The 11,081-nt window shown below is 51.1% G+C and overlaps 1 protein-coding gene across 17 annotated transcripts in view; it reads left to right on the top strand.

Moving 5' to 3' along the window:
- The first annotated feature begins 323 nt into the window (after positions 1-323).
- The window catches only part of SHANK2 (SH3 and multiple ankyrin repeat domains 2), a 459,770-nt gene continuing 449,012 nt past the window's right edge, over positions 324-11,081 (top strand). For 13 of the 17 annotated variants that reach the window (XM_088789778.1, XM_074336890.2, XM_074336889.2 and 10 more), the window contains exon 1: positions 653-791. The gene's annotated coding sequence lies outside the window, so the exon portion shown is untranslated. Of the gene's footprint in view, positions 792-1,170; positions 1,897-11,081 lie in introns of those variants that run through there. The other 4 variants (XM_088789779.1, XM_074336881.2, XM_074336891.2 and 1 more) reach the window with 3 other exon arrangements.

Here is an 11,081-nt window from a genome sequence, read left to right as displayed (position 1 = left end):
GCGCCCAGGCCCAGGTGGAAGGTGGCTTGGGAGCAGATGGCAGCGCATAGCCAGGCACAAAGTTTCTCTGCGCTCTGCAAACCTCCTGACGTGCAGTGGCCTCTGTATTTCCGAATCCTATTAACGTTAAATACTCTGGGGCGGGAGCGGGCTGCGTTCGGGATAATCGCGGAGAGAAACCGGGCTTTACAAAATACGGGACTTTCTGGTCCGCTGGGTTTTTCCGGGGAGGGGGGCGGCTGCCGCGCTGCGGGGGCGGGGCGGGGGCGGGGGCGGGGGCGGGGGCGGGGCGGGGGCGGGGGCGGGGCGGGGGCGGGGCTGCCAGGGCGCTGGCGGGCCGGGTTGCTACAACAGACCCTCACGCCGCGCGCGAGCCGCCGCCGCGGGCCGGAGCAGGTGGGGCAGGTGGGGCGGGGACCACGACTTCGAGCGGGGGATATCTGCGCGGGTAGCCCACGCAGGTCCTGGGCCGCCCTCGCCCTTGGGCGGCGAGAGGACCCCTCCCCCACTCTCGCCGGTCCCAACCGCCCGCGCCGGGCCAAGGGGAGGGACAGCCGAGCTGCCCCAGAGAGGAGCCCCCGGCCCCCAGCAGCAGCGCGGGGCGGGGCCGTGGCGTCCCCTTCCCCCCACCTCCGACACCTGAACGGCGGTGGCGGTGGCTCCCGCGCCCCGGCGTGGCTGGGCGCCGCTCGGGTCCCCGCGGCCGAGCCAGGTGCGCGCGGACGCGGGTGCTCCCCGAGGGGCTCCGACACGCCCCGACTCGCCGAAAGCCGGCAGAGGCCTGGCATAAGGTAAGGCGGCGGCCGGGGGCGTGGGGCGGGGATGGCTGGGGCACCCCGCGCGGGACAGGAAGGACAGTAGGTGGCTCCCGGACGCAGGACCCTGCTAAGCAGCTGCTTTTTAGGTGCGTCTGGACTCAGGGAGCACGAAGTACCGGGTAAACGCAGTCCTGGACCCACAGAATCTGTGGATGGGGGTTGGGAAGACTGTTCCGCGTGTCCGGGTATGGGTCGCTTCTTTGTAGAAACCCGCCCTCCGCCTCGGTTTTCTTTTGGTTTAGGGACCGGTGTAAAATGCTTCTGAAGCGGCGTGGGCTCAGCGTGCAGGAGCACCACATTTGTCCACCTCGCGCGTGAAACCCCTCACCCCTAGCGCGCTCTGCGCCTCCCCCTGGGGCAATGCAGGTGGACCTACCTTCCTTCACCCCCTCAGCCCAGGGTCTTTTGGCTCTAGATCGCCGCCCGCCGGTGGGGTGACCTGGGCTTGCGTTCCCCGCGGAGGTGCGGGAGCGGAACCGCCAGGGGGCGCGCCGGGGGCGGACACCCGCCCAGCGGTCTCAAGGTCCCTGGAGACCCTGCTGCTCCTGCCCGGTACCAGTCCCCAAAGCCCCCATCCAGGTGAGCGCGGCTGGAGCAGCGGGCTTCGGAAGGCCGATCCCGGCGCAATCGGTGTAGGCACCTGTGTCGCGGGTCGGGCACCCGGGTTTCCCGGGTCACTCAGAGTCTCCGCCAGGTGTCCGACCTCTGCCCGCCGCGCGCCCCAGCCGGGGTGGGGGACCGGCTGCGCAGGTGAGCGGCCCCCGCGTCCCGCGGCGGCCGCCGCCGCCCGTGAATTATGCAGGAGGCTGGCACCGGTGCGCTCAAGTTGCTCAAGTTTCCCTGGCAACTTTCGCCCGGGCATCCCTCCCGGCCGCCGGGCAGCTCCGCCCGCGCAGCCCGGCCCAGGCGCCTCCGCAGGGCGGCCGGGGCTCCGGGCTCGGGGAGCGCGCCTGGAGACACCCACCGCGCACTCGCCACCTGAGCTGGGGCCGCTGGATCGCGCGAGCTGGTGCGACACCGACGGGGGGGCCTCGCGGCCCGGCTCCGGAGGACGCAGGCCGCTCCGAATGCCCTCACGGTGGGTCTGTGCGCCGCCCCTCTGCGCGGGATGGGAGGGCGGGCGCGCGGGCGAGGTTCGTGTTTCCCTGGGGCTGAGGGCGTCCAAAGGGGGCGAGGCCGGTGCTGGTGACCATGGGCTTTCGCGACCGAGCTTTTAAACCGACCTTGGGCTACTGGATGAGAAAGCGCTTGGGCCCCTTAGGTAGGAGTTCAGGCCGCGATGCTTAGGGGCCTCGGGACCCGCTGCTGTGGGCACGGTCTTGGGGGTCCTCAGAGGCCATCCGAAAATAAATGGTTTCCACGTGGAAATTCGAGGTAGTAAATTGGATAGCGTGGTGACCTCTTTTTGTTTGAAACTCAAGTTCGAATTAATGAGGTCAACCGCTAATTAAACTAAGCTCCAAGAAACTGAGGTAATTTCGAAAGTCCTCTGTCGGGGAATGGGGTTTGATCTCCACCTGGGCCGTGTCCCTAGGCCCTGCTGACTGTGGCTGGGAGAGCCCCTGGATTTAGCCTTGACCCAAGTGTCCTGCAGTTGCATTAAATAATAATTAGTGAGACCTGCCCGGCACCTGCCTGTGCCTGGCGCCCTGAGGCTGTGGGAGTCTGAAGAGCCCCTGCTTTTGGAGACCTGAGTTTTCAAACCACTGTGGGTGATAAGCTGGCTGCCTTGGATTAAAGAGTTGAAACTTCGTCTGTCTGGAGCTTTATGTCCACCTGCGTTTGGTGGTTATTAAGGGGGGACGTTGATGTGGCTACAGTAAGGGGTTAAAAAGTGGGAGCCAGGAAGTCACAGCATCCTTCTGGAGGCCTGCAGGGGTGGGGGGCATAGCGGGGGAGAGGACCCTTGTCTTAATAGGAGTTAGGTGTCTTCATTGGGGCGGGATGGAGCGCTCCCGGGCAGCTGTGTTCTAAAGGAACTGGGTTCCATTATTATGCTGAGGGATTTCTGGTTTTCCTAGAGGGAGGAATTGGGTGGACCCCTGTGCTTCTTTGGGCCCCGTGGAAGGAGACCCTAACCCTCCAAGTGTCTGAAGCAGCTCTTTATGAATAAGGCGATTTTGCCCATAAAGACAGTCTCGGTGGGCGCCTGGCTGCTTTGCACAAATGACTTCCTGCTGTGGTGGGGAGGTTCTGTCTCCCGGTTCCAAGGACAATTCATCTTCAGGTGAGTCTCCAGGAGGTTTTCACTCATTCATTTCTTTGGCAAGGGCTCCTTGTTGTGTTCAGGCACCCGCTCCCCTGGCCTCTGGGGTCACCGCATGCAGGTGAAGCAGGTGACTTGCTCCAGACCTGGGGGGGGGGGCAACCTAGGAGGAGCCTGGACCCTGGAGAGTTGGGGGTCGGGGGTGAGGAAGCCAGCTGGAAGAAGATAAAGGTGGTCCAAGATAGCCTGCGTTTATCTCATCAGCGATGGGCAAGAAGATGGGAGGGAAGCTTGGAACTAAGCAAACCAGGCCAGGAGTTAGCCAGCGTACAGGAAATCGCTGGTGAACCCGATTTTCATAGGGAAATCATTCTTTATCTTACCCGCTCTATTTCCAAATAGGTAACAGAGGCCTAATGATAGGGACCTGGTGTCCTTGTCATCTCCGGGGAGTAATGGGGACTTTTCCAAAGTGGGGTTTAGTGTGGGAGTTGCCTAGGGGGCCGAGAGGGTGCCTCCTGCTCCACAGATATCTGGAGGTGACGCTCCCATTTGGACCCCAGGCTCTGACCCCTGAACGCTCTTCCTGGGACCCCAGCCTCCTGCTTTGTAAACTGAAGGCCCAGCTTCCCCTCAGGCCGTTGGGTCTGGACCCTGGGACCCCCCTCAGGGGAGCAGCCAAGGGGAAAAGCCTGTGGAAATATACCTGACAGTCTCTGACAGTCAGGGCTGGAGCCCCAAGGAGGGGACAGTTAGGATCTTTGTATCATCCAAGTGACCTCCGGCAAATGTACTGAATCCTCTCTGACTGAAAGGGGTTTGGGGGGGGCGTAGGATGAGGAGGAAAGCTCCCCAGACAAAGCCTGGCCTTTTCCATCTTGGAGCCCCAGCCTTTCACTTAGGTGCTTGTTGAAAGACTGTGGACTGACTGGGTGCAGGCCCCCCACCCGGCTGGGTGACTCTTATGACCGGGTGACCCTCATGACCACAGCACTGCACCTGACCCACACACCCAAATGAGAGGCCTGCCCCTCTGCCAGTCAGAGGTGATCTAGGGTACATCGGATTTTCGCTGCATGGCATACAAATGACCTCAGCAGAAAGTCACCTGAGGGCCTGCTGCTGGCACCAGGCCAGGAGCTGGCCACAGGTGGCCGGGGACTTCCAGGCTTGTGGGGAGGAAGCACACAGTGGGACAGGGGCTGTGATAGAGGTGACCACTGGGTATTGTCGGGCACAGAGAGGGTCCCTAACCCAGCCTGGGGGAAGTGGGGGGGATATAAGACACCTGGAAGAGGTCAGGTTGTCCTATTATTCCTTTGCTGGTCTTCACATGGTTTCCGTAGTTCCCTAGGTGGGCAGAGAGCTGCTGGGTAATGACAATCACACAATCACGGTAGTGACAGCAGCTGCAAAGGAAACGCCAGTGCTCTTATGTTTTCCCTGCTGGGCTGCACTCTTGCTGTAGGTGAACAGTTCTTATAACCCCCAGGGAGAGAGGGCGGTTATCATTCCCACTTTACAGATGGGGAGCCTGAGGCTCAGAGTGGGGAGCCACGTGCCCTGGGCCACACAGCTAGTGAGGGGGCAGCTGGCATTGCACCCAGGCAGCCTGGGAGGGAGCCTAGCCCTTATTCCCCTCACCACATGCCGCTCGAAGATTCATCCGGTTAGAAAATTCTTGTTACGTGTAATGTATGATAAAGCGCTCCCGTCAGTGAAGGGAAACCAAAGTTTCTGATCGGACTTCTGGATGTTAAACACCTTTTTTTCTTTTCTTTGAAAGCAGAGTTAAGAACTTTTGAAATGGCTAAATGAATGTTAACAGCATTGGCTCCAGTGGTGTCGAGTCTGTCTTTGGGGTACAAGGATGCTTCTGGCATGAGCCTTCCTACCACGCAAGGGGTTTCCTGTCCTAATGGTGGGGGAAGGTGAGCCCAGGCTGAGCGAGAGCCTGCCCAGGGCTGAGGGACAGAGACCTGGATCACTCTTGATGGATGTGTCAGGGATGGGCCAGCTGAGGCACCTGTCACTTTTGGGGAGATTGAGGTCCCAAAAGCCTACAGTGCTGCTGGGAGTGTGGGAAGCTGCAGGAAAGAGCAGGGTCCCCTGATTGGCTGCCTGATGTCAGTGTGGGAGGGGCAGGACCGGCATCCGATGACTGAGTTGGACAGTGTTTGAAAACTTGTGTGGTTTGCCCAGGACTCTCGGGTGTGGCTCGGTGAGGTGTGTGCGGGTTGAATTAGGCCACGAGCTCCTAGTGCCAACACAGATTTCCATTGATGGTCCTTAGGGGTGAGGGGCTCCTGGCCACCCCCCCCCCCGAAATTCTGACTGAAGCAGTACTGGATCCTCCTCCCAGAGGGACTCCACCCTCAGACGGTTTAGGAGCAAGAAAGGCTGAAGGTTTCAGTGGGCGGGACACTTGACTGTAGTCCTGGGCTGCTGAACTTACAAGGCCTAACTTGGTAGACCCCCCGGAGGCATCCATTGGGCGGATAATTATCCACCCAGGGGCTGCTCCTGGCTGGGGCCAGTTTCTTCCCCAAATGTTTGCCTCTTAACTCCCTAAAAGGGTTGTTTTTATGAAAAGTTCCCTGCACTGTCTTTGTATAAAAAGTTCAAATACCCAGCAAGGCTGAAAGAATTACACAAGGAACGACATCATCCCCACCCCAGATTCTGACAATGACTGTTGTACTGGATTTCTCATGTGTTCGTAAGTCAGCATCTAAAACTGTTCTTCATAGATTTAAATGTTTGCAAAGGATGTAGAACCTCGTCTGGGAGGCAGATTTTGGCATTTTAAAGTAACAGTTCCCTATCTTGAGCTGTATCCACTGCAGTGTAACTCGGTGACCTGGCATCCACCTGTCCTTGACAAACCCGTGAGGGAGTCAAGGGATGGTCACTGTGCCTTTCCTTCCTCGAATTTATTCTGCTGCTGCCACAGAGAATTTTGTCTTCACGCTTGTACGTCTTTTATTAACCCACCCAATGTATTCCTCTGCAAGGAAAATATACATAAATTGACTTTTAAAAAATTTCCTGTGACCTCAGGTTGCTGAGTATTTAGAAACATTACTTCTGTATTGAGAAAGCGGTAAGCTCAGACACGAAATACATTTCCGAGTTTTAGAAATGGGAAAAGGGAGTGTTACTGGAAGTGCCTCTTTTAGAAGCAGGAGGTCATAAAAATGGTGGCGTGAGGTAAGCATCTTGAAATATCCCCTGGAATTTATAACAAACAGAACAACTATAACTCCACAAAGGACTCCCTGCACAGCAGACAGGCAAGACGAAGAAGCCCACTACTGAATTCACCTAAAGGTGGGCGAATCGCGTGAGCGGGGGATGAGGGAAAGGAGAAGTGCGGAGACAGAGCCACGCGGGCACAGGACGCAGACCTAGCTCAGTGCTCCGAGCTCGCTGCATCCCGGAGCCACCACAGCTGCGGGAGATGGAAGAAGTCGGACTGCTAAGGCTCTGTTTATGGCCCACAGGGCTGAGGGGGCAGCATATAACACGGCTGAACCCAACGCTCATGGCAGAGACCTCGGAGAAAAGACTGAGGGAAGAAGGCTGAAAATGGTGGTTTAAGTCCTCACTGCCGAGCAGAGAACAGAAGCCTTAGGCACTGAGACTAGCCGCCCCCTCCCTCCCCTCCCAGAGCTCGCCCCGCCCCCACATGCCCGGTGCTAGAAGCGGAACAGTAGCAGTGTCAGATCAAAACAGAATATTTGCAGTTCTGAGAACTGTGGACCGCAGACATGGACTCGCAGCCCAGCTAGTTCCAGCAAATGGGAGCGAGCTGTGGAAGCAGGACTGGCTGTGGTGGTGGTCGCCGCCATTGCTCTGGGCCACCTCTCACACCCCACCCCACCCCGGCCCCAGCTATCTGGGTGGGTCCCTGCAGGAGTAAACAGAGCTGCTGAAGCACACAGGCTCTGAATCTGGAGCTGGAAGAGCTTCGGAACTTCAGAAGCTCTCCACATCCCCTCACGAAGGTGGTGCCCTGAGACACAGGTAACCTGCTCACAGAGGAGAAGCCCACCTTCCATGGGATCCCCCTCATTGTGTGAGAAGTTAGAATAGTGCAGAGAAAACATAACTACAGTGTGAGAGAATAAAAGGCTGTAGTCGGAGAGAAAATAAAACATTCTACCAACACCTACTGGAAAACAAAAGAAAGACCTCTGTTGCAGAACCCACTCCTGTAGATGTCTGGGAAGAGATATAATAGATCATTAATTTCCATGAATAACCAAGGTAACAAGACAGCTCAGAATGAAAATGAAAAGTCTCCAGAAAGTGAACTTAAAGACATGGAAATATGTGACTTAAATGACAGAGAATTCAAAATTGCAGTTCTTAAAAATCTCAACGAGATGCAAGAAAACACAGACAGCTAGTTTAATGAACTCAGAAACACAATCGAAGAACAAAATGAATATTTTACCAAAGAGATTGAAATTTTAAAAAAGAGCCGAATAGAATTTCTGGAGATTAAGAACTCAGTAAAAGAAATGAAGAATGAAGTAGCCAGCTTAGGTAGTATAGTTGACCAGATGGAGGAAAGAATCAGTGACATAGAAGATAGAAATCTGGAAATGACACGGATAAAAGAAGAGACTTGAGACTTAAAAGAAATGAAAGAACGCTACAAGAACTTTCTGACACCACCAGAAAGAGCAATATAAGAATAATGGGCATACCAGAAGGAGAAGAAAGAGAGAAGGGAACAGAGAATATATTCAAACAAATTGTCGATGAGAACTTCCCAAATTTGTGGACAGAACTGGACCCTCGAATCCAAGAAGCAAATAGAACACCTAGTTACCTCAATCCCAACAGGCCTTCTCCAAGGCACATTGTATTGAAGCTGTCCAAAATCAACAACAAAGAAAGAATCCTCAAGGCAGCCAGGGAAAAGAAGACAGCAACCTACAAAGGAAAGCCCATTTGATTATCATCAGATTTCTCAGCAGAAGCTCTACAAGCCAGGAGGGAGTGGAACCAAATATTCAAACTACTGAAAGAGAAATTATGAGCCAAGAATAATATATCCAGCAAAGATATCCTTTAGATATGAAGGAGGAATAAAGACCTTTCCAGACATACAGAAGCTGAGGGAATTTTCTAACACACGAGCTGCACTACAAGAAATACTGAAGGAGGCTATTCGACCAGCATAAATAGGGATAATTTGTGGCAACCAAAACTTAAAAGGGGGGGACAGTAAAGGCCTGAACCGGAATATGGGAATGGAGAAAGTAAGCGTGCTGAAGAAAATGGAATAATCTAAATATGAAACTTTCTTTTGCATAAACTTAATGGTAACCACTCAAAAAAAAAAAAAAATCCAGAACTGAAATATATAATGTAATAAAAGAAGAAACAGAGGCCAAAATCATAGAATACCACCACACAGAAATAATAGACAACAACAAAAAGGCAAAGAAACAATGGAGACACAGTCTTACCAGAAAACTAAAGATAGAATGACAGGAAATCCTCACATATCAATACTCACCCTAAATGTAAATGGACTGAACTCACCAATAAAAAGGCACAGAGTAACAGATTGGATTAAAAAACTAAACCTAACTATATGCTGCCTCCAAGAGACACATCTCAGCTACAAGGACAAACATAGACTCAAAGTGAAAGGGTGGAAATTGACACTCCAAGCAAATGGTACCCAGAGAAAATCAGGTGTAGCCATACTGATGTCAGATGAAACAGACTTCAGGATAAAAAAGGTAATGAGACAAAGATGGGCATTTCATCATGATAAAGGGGACTATACAACAAGAAGACATAACATTCATCAATATTTATGCCCCCAAACAGGGCTGTCCCCTATCATCTCTGATTTTCAACATAGTGTTGGAAGTCCTAGCCAGAGTAATCAGGCAAGAGAAAGAAATAAAAGACATCCGAATTGGGAATGAAGAAGTTAAATTGTCACTCTTTGCAGATGACATGATGCTATATATAGAAAACCTAAAGACTCTACCAAAAAGCTATTAGAAATAATACACGAATACAGTAAAGTTGCCGGCTACAAAATCAATGTACTAAAGTCCATTGCATTCCTATACACTAACAATGAAATCTCAGGAAAAAACAAACAAACAATTCCTCTTGCAATTGCAACAAAAAGAATAAAATACCTAGGAATAAACTTAACCAAGGATGTGAAAGACCTATATGCTGAAAGCTATAAGACATTTTTGAAAGAAATTGAAGAAGACACAAAGAAATGGAAAGACATTCTGTGCTCATGGATTGGACGAATCAACAGAGTTAAAATGCCCATATTACCCAAAGCAATATGGAGATTCAATGCAATCCCCATCAAAACCCCAATGGCATTTTTTAAAGAAATAAAACAAAAAAATCATCAGATTTGTATGGAACCACAAAAGACCCCAAATAGCCAAAGCAATCCTAAGAAAAAAGAACAATGCTGGAGGTATCACATTCCCTGACTTTGGCCTGTACTACAGGGCTACAATAATCAAAACAGCATGGTATTGGCAGAAAAACAGACACATAGACAGATGGAATAGATTGAGAAACCAGAAATAAAACCATATAAATATGGAAAGATAATTTTTGACAAAGAAGCAAAAAACATACAATGGAGAAAAGACAGCCTCTTCAATAAATGGTGCTGGCAGAATTGGAAAACCCCGTGCAAAAGAATGAAACTGGACTGCTATCTGTTACCATGTACCAAAATTAATTCAAAATGGATCAAAGACCTAAGCATAAGACCTGAAACAATAAACTGCGTAGAAAAAACCATAGGTACTAAACTTATGGACTTTGGGTTCAAAGAGCATTTTATGAATTTGACTCTAAAGGCAAGGGAAGTAAAAGCTAAAATAAACAAATGGGACTATATGAAACTTAAAAGCTTCTGCCCAGCAAAAGAACCATCGACAAAATAAAGAGGCAACCAACTGAATGGGAGACGATTTTTGCAAACAGTGCCTCCAATAAGGGACCAATATCCAAAATATACAAGGAACTCATGAAACTCAACAACAAAAAAACAACCCGACTGAAAAATAGGCAGAGGACCTGAAGAGACATTTCTCCAAAGAGGACACACAAATGGCAAATACGCGTTTGAAAAAATGCTCAAAGTCACTAATCAGAGAAATGCAACTAAAAACCACAATGAGATATCACCTCACCCCAGTCAGAATGGCTATCATCAACAAGACAAATAGTAACAAGTGTTGGAGAGGCTGTGGAGAAAAAGGAGCCCTCGTACACTGTTGGTGGGAATGCAGACTGGTGCAGCCGTTATGGAAGGCAGTGTGGTGCTTCCTCCAAAAATTAAGAATAGAATTACCATATGACCCTCAAAAATCTGACAACATTTATCCATAAAGACGTGTGCTCCAATGTTCATTGCAGCTTTATTTACGGTGGCCAAGACATGGAAACAACCAAAGTGTCCTTCGATAGATGAATGGATAAAGAAGTTTTTGTATATATACACAATGGAATACTATTCGGCGGTAAGAAAAGATGATATAGGAACATTTGTGACAACATGGATGGATCTTGAAAGTATAATGCTAAGCGAAATAAATCAGACAGAAAAAGCAGAGAGCCATATGTTTTCACTGATATGTGTTATATAAACCAAAACAACAAAAGACAAGGCAAACAAATGAAGGAACAAAAACTCATAGACACAGACAATAGTTTAGAGGTTACCAGAGGGTAAGGGGGGAGTGGGATGGGGGCCTCTAGAAGAGGGTAAATGGGGTCTAATATACGGTGATACAAAGAGAACTGACTCTGGGTGGTGAACACACAATATGAGATATAGATGATGTATTACAGAATTGTACACCTGAAATCTATGTAACTTTACTAACAGTTGTCACCCCAATAAAGTTTAATTTTAAAAAAAGCAGGTGGTGGGTGTTTTCCAGGTTTAATTAAAGTCTTAGATGAGTTAGCCCCCTTTGTTTGGCTTCTGGGAGCCTGGTCACTGGGGCATGTCCCCTCCCACCGAGGCTCCCAGGGGA

Source organism: Rhinolophus sinicus, chromosome 14 (genome assembly GCF_057876585.1).
Source record: "Rhinolophus sinicus isolate RSI-liver-muscle chromosome 14, RSI-T2T, whole genome shotgun sequence".
Classification (NCBI taxonomy): Eukaryota; Metazoa; Chordata; class Mammalia; order Chiroptera; family Rhinolophidae; genus Rhinolophus; species Rhinolophus sinicus.
The sequence above is the reverse complement of the archived record's forward strand: the minus strand, read 5'-3'. Positions and strand labels throughout refer to the sequence as shown.